The sequence below is a fragment of the Schistocerca gregaria genome, chromosome 2 (genome assembly GCF_023897955.1).
Source record: "Schistocerca gregaria isolate iqSchGreg1 chromosome 2, iqSchGreg1.2, whole genome shotgun sequence".
Taxonomy (NCBI): Eukaryota; Metazoa; Arthropoda; class Insecta; order Orthoptera; family Acrididae; genus Schistocerca; species Schistocerca gregaria.
This window is the reverse complement of record NC_064921.1, coordinates 735,467,057-735,479,668: the sequence shown is the minus strand read 5'-3', so window position 1 is coordinate 735,479,668 and position 12,612 is coordinate 735,467,057. Positions and strand designations below refer to the sequence as shown.

Genomic DNA, 12,612 nt, shown 5'->3' with positions numbered 1-12,612 from the left:
CGACATTGCTGCTCGCTTTGGTCGATATCCAATGACTGTTAGCATAATATGGAATCGGTGAGTTCAGGAGGGTAATACGGAACGCTGTGCAACGGATCGTGCAGCCACGTCTCGATCCCTGAGTTAACAGAGGGGGACGTTTCCAAGACAATAACCATCTGCACGAACAGTTCGACGACGTTTGTAGCAGGCATGGACTATCAGCTCGGAGACTGTGGCTGCGGTTACCCTTGACGCTGCGTCACAGACAGGAGCGCGTGCGATGGTGCACTCAACGACGAACCTGGATGCAAGAATGGAAAAACGTCATTTTTTCGGATGAATGCAGGTTCTGTTTACAGCATCATGATGGTCACATCCGTGTTTGGCGACATCGCGATGAACGCACATTGGAAGCGTGTATTCATTATCGCCATACTGGCGTATCACCCGGCGTGATGGTATGGGGTGCCATTGGTCACACGTCTCGGTCACCTCTTGTTCGCATTGACGGCACTTTCAACAGTGGACGTTACATTTCAGACGTGTTGCGACCCGTGGCTCTACCCTTCATTGGATCCCTGCGAAACCCTACATATCAGCAGGATAATGCACGACCGCATGTTGCAGGTCCTGTACGGGCCTTTCTGGATACAGCAAATGTTCGACTGCTACCCTGGCCAGCACATTCTCCAGATCTCGTATAGTCAATGGTTGCCTAGGAACTGGCTCGTCAATAATACGCTAGTCACTATTCTTGATGAACTGTGGTATCGTGTTGAAGCTGCATGGGCAGCTGTACATGTACACACCGTCCTAGCTCTGTTTGACTCAATGCCCAGGCTTATCAAGACCGCGACTACGGTCAGAGTTGGTTGTTCTGGGTACTGATTTCTCAGGATCTATGCAGCCAAATTGCGTGAAAATGTAATCACATGTCCGTTCTGGTATAATGTATTTGTCCAATAAATACCCGTTTATCATATGCATTTCTTCTTGGTGTAGGAATTTTAATGGCCAGTAGTGTATATAGATACGTTGTTACATTTATCCTTACATTTTCTTGTGGACACACAGGTTACATGTGAAATAGTACCACCGGAGAAACTTAGGTGCCTGAGAATAAAGAGGAACACTGTAGTCTGGATGCTCGGGTGTACTGCATCATATATAATACACCACAGAACAGTAACATCAAACGGCTGTCTATGATATTCTGAAAAGGAACACCAGAAAATCACGACATATGTCAAATTTACCGAAAACTTCGTCAACATTACAAAAATAATGACCTCATCATACGTGCAAGAAGACGAGGACGAAAAAGGAGAAGATGCTTCCTGGCAGATTAAAACTGTGTGCCGGACTGAGACTCGAACTCGGGACCTTTGCCTTTCGCGGGCAAGTGCTCTACAATCTGAACTCCCCAGCCACGACTCACGCCCCGTCTTCACAGTTTTACTTCTACCAGTATCTCGTCGCCTATCTTCCAAACTTCATAGAAGCTCTCCTGCGAACATTGCAGAACTAGCACTTCTGAAAGAAAGGATACTGCGGAGACATGGCTTAGCCACAGCCTGGGGGATGTTTCCAGAATGAGATCTTCACTCTGTAGCGGAGTGTGCGTTGATATGAAACTTACTGGCAGATTAAAACTGTGTGCTGGACCGAGATGAAATACTGGCAGAAGTAAAGCTGTGAGGAGGGGGCGTGAGTCGTGCTTGGATTGCTCAGATGGTCACTGACACGGTAGCTCAGCGTGTTCGGCCAGAGGGTTAACTGTACTCTGTATTAAAAAAAAAAAAAAAAAAAAAAAAAAAACCTGAGTTAATCGATCAACAACGAACTTAAACGGATGTCTTACGGCGTCCGCCCCGAGCAGCAGATACAAAGGACAAAAACGAACAAAATGAGATTTTAAAAAAAAGATGGTAGAGCACTAGCCCACGAAAGGCAAAGGACCCAAGTTCGAATCTCGGCCGGGCATACAGTTTTGATCTGCCAGGAAGTTTCATATCAGCGCACACTCCGCTGCAGAGTGAAAATCTCAATCAAGAAGAAGATGGTCATCAACTTCAGGTTGTGATAAGATTGTGAAAGATATCAATTTTTATGTGCCAGATACTTCATTTCAAGATGTCTGTTTTATGTTCATAAATTGCACGGTTACTGTTAATAATTTTTTAACGGTGCCTACGGCGTGTCGAACTCGCAGCGTGGGATCTGCGATTTCACAGCACGGAGACGCAGTCGTGACGTCAGCAACGTCAAACAACCTTGGCGATCGGGCACGCTCGTTGCGTGTGTGTTTGCGGTCCCTGATTACGGCTGCTGTAGCCGCTATGAAGTCGGTCACGAACGCCCTCTGTGCCTGCCTTGGTGCGCGTGCTTGTGCACGCGTCTGCGCGTGACGTGTGGGCAACGACCGCTTCGCTTCTCCAGATAGGCTGGCGGCCGGCGAATGGTGACCTCGCGCTCTGCGTCGCAGCACGCCGCTGCCTATATCTAGGGCTGAACCACAAGTAACCCGGGGGCGAGCCAGGCAGTCGTCTTCACTCGAAGACTTCTGTCGCCAGGGCTTACGCTGCTCGAAATCCTGGGAGAACCTATCCCATGGAGTGGGACGGCGAAATACCTAGGGGTTACCCTAGACCGCAGGCTCACCTGGAAGCATCACATCCGTGATGTGAAAAGGAGAGCAATTGGACGCCTCCGCGCCCTGTATCCACTGCTAAACCCGCAGTCGACATTGCCACCGCAACACGGCATCACGCTTTACCTAACATTGGTTCGCCCACTGTTAGAGTATGCGGCCGTGGTTTGGGGGAAAGCCGCAGATGCTCACATTGTGACTCTGCAACGGATACAGAACCGCGCCCTGAAGACTGCTATGCATCGTCCGAGGCGCTTTTCGACGCGCCAACTCCACGAGGACACCGGAATCCTGACTCTCCGAGAAAGGTTCCGCGCCATCGCCAGGAAGTTCTACGAGAGGACGGAACACTCCCGCAACCGGCTCATCCGTGGACTGGGCCAACAACCACATCACAGGCCAACCACGCGTTGGCCTGACCTGCTGAGGGATTAAGTTTTTACTAATCCCTCAACAGAGTGTGTCTTTCTCTTTTTCAGGTAAAACCAGACAGGACCATCCGACTAGACTATTAATTAATATTTCTCTCCCCTACAGGAACTGCAGGAATGACAAATGTATGTCTATACTGCACCACCTCGAGCCAAGGACAGGCTCGTCATTCCAGCGTCAGCGTCAGCAACCCGGGGGCCCGGTAGCTCATCCACATACGCGTTTGGGTCACATAACTATGTGCTAGATCATTTTTGGCACTTATTTTAGCATACTGAGGTATGTCACTGCAACGACTATCATTAGAAATCGTCTCGATAGAGAGAGACGTTCAGAATTGAAAGAGCAATCAGATAAGGATGTTCTTTATTACCAGAACCGTTCTCAACCTTTCCTTAAGGTGTAACTTAGACCCTCAAATTGAAAACAACGAAGGAAAATGTGTTAAGGAATCTTGGCGCAGATGACACTGTTGTAAACACAATTGAAAGAAACTAATAAAAGTAAGTAATGAAGTCCTAAAGGCAGAACATGAGCTTTTGTACAGGGGCAGCTGAAGAAAAGGCAACGGCCTTGCCGCAGTGGATACACCGGTTCCCGTCAGATCACCGAAGATAAGCGCTGTCGGGCGTGGCCGGCACTTGGATGGGTGACCATCTGGGCCGGCATGTGCTGTTGCCATTTCTTTCGGGATGCACTCAGCCTCGTGATGCCAACTGAGGAGCTAATATACCGAATAGTAGCGGCTCCGGCCAAAGAAAACCACCGTAACGACTGGGAGAGCGGTGTGCTGACCACACTCCCTTCCTATGCGCATCCTCAGCGGAGGATGACACGGCGGTCGGATGGTCTCGACGGGCCCCTTGTGGCCTGATGTCGGAGTGAGTGCAGCTGAAGACGGTGACTAAGTGGACAGGAAAATAAAGATTGTGTGGACCATAAGTCGGTTAAGTCGGTTAAGCCGGCCGTGGTGGCCGAGCGGTTCTAGGCGCGTAGTCCGGAACCGTGCGACTGCTACGGTCGCAGGTTCGAATCCTGCCGCGGGCATGGATGTGTGTGATGTCCTTAGGTTACTTAGGTTTAAGTAGTTGTAAGTTCTAGGGGACTGATGACCACAGCAGTTGAGTCCCATAGTGCTCAGAGCCAGCCATTAAGTCGGTTATCGCTAGCAGTCTGTAGGGTTTTTCCCTTGCGTAGTGGTAATTATCTGTGAACTTGCCTAGTGCGCCTTAGAAATACGAAAGCTGACACTAGCAATTTGAGGTTAGATTTTCTGTTGTTAACTGAGAAAAAAATGGCTCTGAGCACTATGGGACTTAACATCTGAGATCAGCAGTCCCCTAGAACTTAGAACTACTTAAACCTAACTAACCTAAGAACAGCACACACATACATGCCTAGACAAGACTCGAATCTGCGACCGTAGCGGTCGCGCGGTTCCAGACTGAAACACCTAGAAACGCTCGGCCACACCGGCCGGCTATTAGCTGAGAAACAGTGAATATAAAGTTAATTACAGAACAGCGTGTATATGTCTTGTAAGCATGGTGGAAACATGGCCATAATTGAATCGGTATTTTGAAAAAGGGAACAATTGTCAAGAAATCGATTTTAGTTTTTTTACTAAACATGTGTTAGCATATAGTTATACATTGTGAGCTATAAAAAGGAACAAAATCCACTTATTTACTGGCTTAATCGTACTTGGAAACATTTGTTAGTTTGAACAAGGGAAGATATCCAGCTTTCGAATTCGTCCACTTTCATCGCTGCTGGTTTTCGTATGTGCAGTTCAGTTTCTTAAAACCTAGCGTTTGTAGTGCATCAGAATGTTGTTTTGCGTTTAAAATCTGATATCTGTGTTTAGATATTCTTCTTTTAAATTTTCAAATGTGTGTGAAATCTTATTGGACTTAACTGCTAGGTCATCACACTACTTAACCTAAATCATCCTAAGGACAAACACACACACCCATGCCCGAAGGAAGACTCGAACCTCCACCGGGACCAGCCGCACAGTCCATGACTGCAACACCTCAGACCGCTCGGCAAATCCCGCGCGGCTCCTCGTTAAAGATAAATGAACTATTGTTATTGATATAGTAACTATTCTAGACGACTTAAAAGCTTGTTATTTTGGCGTTTCTAATGTAATGCCATTTTTTGTGTTGAATGGCTATGTTTCAATTATTTGGTGTTGAGATTATTGCTGCAATGTGTTCATCCACTTCAGAAAGTGATTTTGACTCCATTGCTTGTTGTGGTCTTCAATCGAAAGACTTATTTGATGCAGATCTTCACGCTTTTCTACCACGTGCAAGCCTGTTCATCTCCTAGTCGCTATTGCAACGCACATTCTTCTGAATCTACTTACTGTATTCATCTCTTAGTCTCCCTCTACGAATTTTACCGCATCTTCTTTCGAATAATTAACTGGTGATCCCTTTATGTTCTTAAATTTCCCCTATCAGCCGACCCCTTTCTCTACTCAGGTTTTGCCACAAATTTCTAGTCTCCGCAATTCTGTTCAGTACTTGCTCATTAGTTACGTGACCTACCCATCTAATCTTCAGCATTATTCTGTCGTACCAGCAGTACAGCAGAAAATGTTTAAAAACAAGACATAACCTGACAATACAAGCACGTTTCCAAAACGTTTCACCTTTACATGGGGATGAAAATCGGTTCTGAAGGATAAAATCCGTCAGCTAGAACCACATTTCCAGAATCGATATTGGAGTGTTCAGATGACCACCCAGAAGCGGGACTGGGTTCACGAAAATTGGTTTTGGGACCCCATGTAAAAATAGTGACAGTTATTTACAAGTCCTGAGTGTTATCACCAAATGTACGGTAGTTACTACCAAAGCTCCTTTCGAAGGCTTTTGTGGAGTTCTGATGTTCGTATAGTTATTTTATAATGCAAAGTGAAAGCTTGTTAAAACCATCTCGTACTTTTATACGCTATATGAATGCTCTTGCAATATGGTCTTGGGAAGCAGATGTCACCTCTGACTGTTGGCCAGTGGCTGGAGGTGCTTGTCTCGGGTAATTTTACTGAGCTGGTTTCTGAGGCGCTGAACAGATATAGTGTTACCTTCTAAGTACATTTCCTTAAAATGAGTTCTCTGAAAATAAAAAATATATAAAATGGAAACGTCATATATTTGTTTTTCTTTTATTTTATACCACAGGTTGTCCCGTAAAGTCGCGCTATTATTTCAAAAAATGAAAACTTCTGAACTATTAGATAATCGTGGTGTGTTGCAAAACGTCTTGCAGTTCTCAACGTTTCTCTTTTCCTTCGTTCTTTGTTTCACATTTGACTTGGAATGCATCAAAATGATAACAGACCAGGAGAAGACTCAATGTGTCACCTAGTATGCAAAATAAAAATTTGTGCCAACAGTACTGTGGAATCATCGACGCCTCTGTGGCAGGGCTCCACCTGGGGAAAAGAAAAAAGCATAATGATGTGGCTCATAAACCTTAAAGAGATAGGCGGTGTCCAAGACCTTCCTCGAAGTGGATGTATTCCATGGTCTCAAGCACGTGTTGTCAGATTGCAAGTTGCATTTGAAGACAGCCCGCACATTGGAGTTTGTGCTCGCGGGATGTGCTGAATGGCACGTGTCCCGAAAGGCAGATGGGCCGTGATGGTTTCATCGCATATCCCCCCCCCCCCCCCAAAGCCCTCCTGGTGTGACGCCACTAAATGTCTTTTAGTAAGGTTACATCAAGGATCGCGCGGACACAACACCAGAGAGTGAAACTGCCGCATTTCGTTCACGAATAAGTGAATCTATCAGAACTGTTGATGCAGCAATGCTGACCCGTGCATGGGCGGAACTTGAATAGCGCTTTGGTGGTCTACCATCGATGAGTGGGACACGCGCTGAAATTCTGGCATAACAGAAAATGACTTTGAGACCTTCTATACGTTTTACAACAAACTGCGATGCTTTGTTTCTAATAGTTCCCAGGTAATGATTTTTTTGAGATGACAGTAAGACTTTATGGATACACCTTATGTTGATGTAAACATAAATTTCTGCTATCGTTGTGCAGGTTGTTTGTCGTATCACGAGACAACTAAATACCTCAGAAACGACGCATCGTGCGAAGAAAAAGGTTCTAGGTGAAAAGTTAATCTTCATTTTTTTCCATTTTCCGTCTTTCTTTAGTTGCTTCAAAATTCAGGGAGGTATGCTCCGTCTATGCAACTAGAAGAAAGGCAGTTTGTTTTTTGTCTTTCATGTAGTTACATAGATGGAAAATACCTCAATGAAAAGTTAATTTTGGTAAGGAGGACATCTATCTGTGCCACAACTCGCCACACATTAACCACCCCTAATGCGCGGGCAGGGTCACCTTTGTGTTTCGAGATTGAAACGCCCCATTTCTATTGCGTATTCGGATTCTACGCCAAAACATTCGTACGGTTTAGTCAAATCATAGTTTCTCACTCCTGTAGATTACGCTGCTATTGACAAATACCAAGTGTGTCTGTTTTGTAACTAAGAGACGATGCATTTGATTCTAGATTTCATTTACGATGTAAATATAAACCTTTGTGATCTAACAGTTGACAATGATATTCAAACGTTTCTTACGTGTTGTAAATGTTGATTGCGGTGAGTCCCCAAACCGTCGTCTGGAACCGCGCGACCGCTACGGTAGCAGGTTCGAATCCTGCCTCGGCCATGGATGTGTGTGATGTCCTTAGGTTAGTAACGTTTACGTAGTTCTAAGTTCTAGGGGACTGATGACCTCCGAAGTCCCATAGTGCTCAGAGCCATTTGAAGCATTTGAACCCAAACCGTCGGAATGCTTGATTTTAGTGGCTGCCCTGGACCACCACTAAGTGGGTGACAGTTGAGTGTGTGTTACCATCCATCCACCGAACTCTCGCTGTGGCTGCTATGCTCCTGCCAACAGAATACAAACCGCTACCATGGTAATAAGGTAAAAGATCCACGAAACGCATAGGCGCACATGCCACAGATACTCACCGAAATAATGCCCCCAATGATGAGCGGCAAGCGAACTCACGGAAATCAGGCACTCCAATGGCGAGAAGCAAGTGGGCTCACCGTAAATCAGGCATCCCGATAGGAATAGAAAAGTTACTGCATACACGTATTGTTCTTTGATCACGCCAAAACTAGTATGTAACGTTACATTAAAACGGCCAACCATATTGTACGGTATAATCAAATTTACAGTGCTAAAGTAAAGTTAGAACGTACTTTTCAACCATTAGACCACAAAGGTTTACATTTATAACGTAAATGAAATGAAGTATCAAATGCGTCAATTATGAATTGTAAAAACAGGGACACTCATATTCGTCAAATGGATGGTGGTGGTGGTGGTAAGTTCCTATGGGACCAAACTGCTGAGATCATCGGTGTCTAGGCTTACACACTACATAATCTAACATAAACTAACTGACGCTAAGGACAAGACACACACATCCATGCCCGAGGGAGGACTCGAACCTCCGACGGGATGAGCCGTGCGTGAGAAGACGTCCCAGACCGCGCGGCTACCCAGTGCAGTCAGCCGGATGATACAAGTGTTTGTCGGGAGTTGTACTTCGAGCAGACGTGACAAAACAGACGTCACTTTACTGAATACATGCATTCGAATGTTTAACTGTACAGTTGGGACAGCGCTGTGATGGATGTCATGTCAGCAACGGACAATAGTTATATTGTCATTATCGTGTATAATACCTTTTTATAACTGACACTCAGAGCCTAGGGTCAGTCCGACGCTGTACAGCCATGCAAGCCGTGGTAAGACGCCTCAGATCGTGCGGCTACCCCACGCGGCTGTCGAATGGAGAGCCATGTACCACGAGTGGAAGACAATGGTTTGGTAAACCGCATCCATCTTCGGACATGGTACTCGAATATACAACAAAAATGTGGGATTACAATTCGTGAACACAAAACTGACCTATCTTATACTGGACAGGTGGCTAGGAGTTTGTAAATGTCCCATTTACAAATATTAACTTTTCACCTACAACATTTTTTTTTTTTAGTACGATATGTCGTTTTCGAGATATATACTTGTCTCAAAACAAAAACCGTCTTTATAAAAATAGGAAACAATATTTCAGATAACGCTATGAACGTTGATTCATCGGACAGCACGTGGGCGTTAAACAGCCGTAGTACGCCTGATTCAGCCGGGAGCCCGCTGCTGTCTGCGTGTTGACTGGAGGGAGACGAGCGGGGAGTATATTTACCGGTGGCGGCGCCGGAGAGCAGGTTGTTTGCTTCCCGTGACCAGAAGCCTCGATGCGCTCTTTGACGCTCCCCGGTGCTCTGTTTAACTTGCTCCAGTGTTTGTGACGTCGCTTATGGCCACCGCTCAGCCCCAACCTTCTGATAGCGTGCGAGCCGCTGACAGATGGCCTTAAGCTCCTGCAGACCACCATCAATCAGTGGCTCGGATTTCTGCTGTGTCACGCAATCACTGCGATATTGCCTTTCAGGCAAAGAAGTAACGTCCGAGATTTTATCAACATCATCATTTTCATCATCGGCCTCCTCTGAAGATCTCTACTGTAATCAGCTAAGAGTATCACTAGAGGTTCTGCATATTTTCTGTCATCTCCCTACTCTCCATTAGCGAGTGTGGTCGCTTGTTATGTCATAAAGAATTTCATCGGCCCATCTATAATTTACAGTTCTACGAACTCATCACGTCTACCCTGATTTCATTTTCGTTACGTCTTTCAGTGCTCTCTACTCCCTGGCCCATTGTTTCCTTGTGTTCCCTAGTAATACCCAACATTTTCAAAAGTTAATACCATAAATTTTCTTATATGACAAATAGCAGTTGTCTTACAGTTCTTGTTCAATTCCGTAACAAGTATGGTGAAATAATACACGTTAAAGAAATAAATAAAACAGTATACGGACGATATTCCACATCTAAATGAACACGAAAAAGGACGATATAATTATTAGACGAGGATATTCCAATAACTCTACTCTTTTCTTGAATAATTCAAAGTAATTACGTAATAAGTAATTACATAATCCGTGCCGGAATGATATGAGAAACGTAGTCATACGACTCCAACAGTATGAATCATCACTATCAACAATACACTTTTGATTTTTAATTATTGCTTTGGCGTTTAAAAGAAGCAACTAAAAAAGTGACTGACTATTCCCCAAATGTTTCAGATCAGAAGTTCTAGTAGACCTTCAACCGTTCATATATTTAAAATAGCTTGAAAGAGCCGGAAATATTGGTCTATGAGGTAGTATTCGCGTCATTATACAACATGCTGCCCATAACCTAACTTTATCTTTATAAGAACACAAAAACAGACTGCCGTTGGAAATTCGAAGGAAGATCAGAGCTTAACGTTCCGTTGAGGAAAGTCCCAGCACAAGCTCGGATTGATTATATTCCTCCCAAAGCGACCTTCATCGACTGAAGAAAATCACGAAAAATCAAAGTCTGAACCGCCGTCTCTCGAAAGGTGAGTACAGTGTCTCAACCACTATACCACTTGGCTTGCTACAGACATCAGTGGTAGGAGAATGAACAGCCCTAAAAAGGGCAATTACAGAAGTCGGAAAGAAAAATACACATACAAGGAAGATAACTGGGAAAAATCCATCGGTAACAGAACAATTATTTCAGTTGATCGACGAAAGCGGGAAGGATCAAAATGTTCTGTAATATACAGCCGTACAGATACACAAGTCACTTAGTAATTAACTTAGCAGGAAGTGTACGGAACTAAGGCGAAATGGCTACATGAAAACAGTGAAGAAATCGAAAAAGAAATACTGTCGGAAAGACTGTCTCAGCATATAGAGTCAAAACAACCTTTAATGAAATTAAAAGCAAGGGCGATAACATTAAGAGTGCAATGGGGATTCCACTGTTAAACGCAGAGGAAAGAGCGGATAGGTGGAAAGAATTTGCTGAATCCCACTATGAGGGGGTGACTTGTCTGAAGACGTGTGAGAACAGGAGTCAACAGGGAAGAGGTAGGGAATCCAGCATTGGAGTAATAATTTAAAAGAACTTAGGATGCATTAAGATCAGATAAGGCACAGAGTACACATAACATTCCATAAGAATTTCTAAAATCACTGGAAGAAATGACAACAAAACGACTATTCACGTTGTTGTGTAGAATGTATGAAACTAGCGATATATGATAAAACTTCTGGAAAAACGTCATCCACATAATTCCGAAGATAGCTAGAGCCAACAAGAGCGAGAATTATCTTAAGATCAGCTTAACAGCCCTTGCTTCCTAGATGCTGACAAGAACTATATATAAAAGAATGGAAAAGAAAACTGAGGATCTGTTAGAGGACTATATCTGTTTGGCTTTAAGAAAAGTAAACGGGACAAAGAGGCAGGTCTGACATTGCGGTTGATAATGGAGCGCATATATATATATCCCCATGAACCATGGACATTGCCGTTGATGGGGAGACTTGCTTGCCTCAACGATACAGATAGCCGTACCGTAGGTGCAACCACAACGGAGGGGTATCTATTGAGAGGCCAGATAAACGTGTGGTTCCTGAAGAGGGGCAGCAGCCTTTTAAGTAGTTGCAGGGGCAACAGTCTGGATGATTGACTGATCTGGCCTTGTAACAGTAACCAAAACGGCCTTGCTGTTGTGGTACTGCGAACGGGGAAACTACAGTCGTAATTTTTCCCGAGTACATGCAGCTTTACTGTATGGTTAAATGATGATGGCGTCCTCTTGGGTAAAATATTCCGGAGGTAAAATAGTCCGGACGGGGACTACTCGAGAGGACGTCGTTATCAGGAGAAAAAAAAACTGGCGTTCTACGGATCGGAGGGTGGAATGTCAGATCCCTTAATCGGGTAGGTAGGTTAGAAAATTTAAAAAGGGAAATGGATAGGTTAAAGTTAGATATGGTGGGAATTAGTGAAGTTCGGTGGCAGGAGGAACAAGACTCCTGGTCAGGTGACCACAGGGTTATAAACACAAAAGGGTAATGCAGGAGTAGGTTTAATAATGAATAGGAAAATAGGAGTGCGGGTAAGCCACTACAAACAGCATAGTGAACGTATTATAGTTGTCAAGATAGACACGAAGCCCATGCCTACTACAGTAGTACAGTAGTACAAGTTTATATGCCAACTAGCTCTGCAGATGACGAAGAAATTGAAGAAATGTATGATGAGATAAAAGACATTATTCAGGTAGTGAAGGAAGACGAAAATTTAATAGTCATGGGTGACTGGAATTCCACACTAGGAAAAGGGAGAGAAGGAAACATAGTAGGTGAATATGGATTGGGGCTAAGAAATGAAAGAGGAAGCCATCTGTTAGAATTTTGCACAGAGCAAAACGTAACCATAGCTAACACCTGGTTCAAGAACCATAAAAGAAGGTTATATACATGGAAGAATCCTGGAGATACTAAAAGGTATCAGATAGATTATATAATGGTAAGACAGAGATTTAGGAACCAGAGTTAAATTTTAGGACATTTCCAGGGACAGATGTGGACTCTGACCAC

The 12,612-nt window shown here is 44.3% G+C and overlaps 1 pseudogene; it reads left to right on the top strand.

Annotated features, from left to right (window-relative positions):
* Positions 1–3,627: 3,627 nt before the first annotated feature.
* LOC126337400 (5S ribosomal RNA) lies at positions 3,628–3,745 on the top strand (annotated as a pseudogene).
* The last annotated feature ends 8,867 nt before the right edge of the window (positions 3,746–12,612 follow it).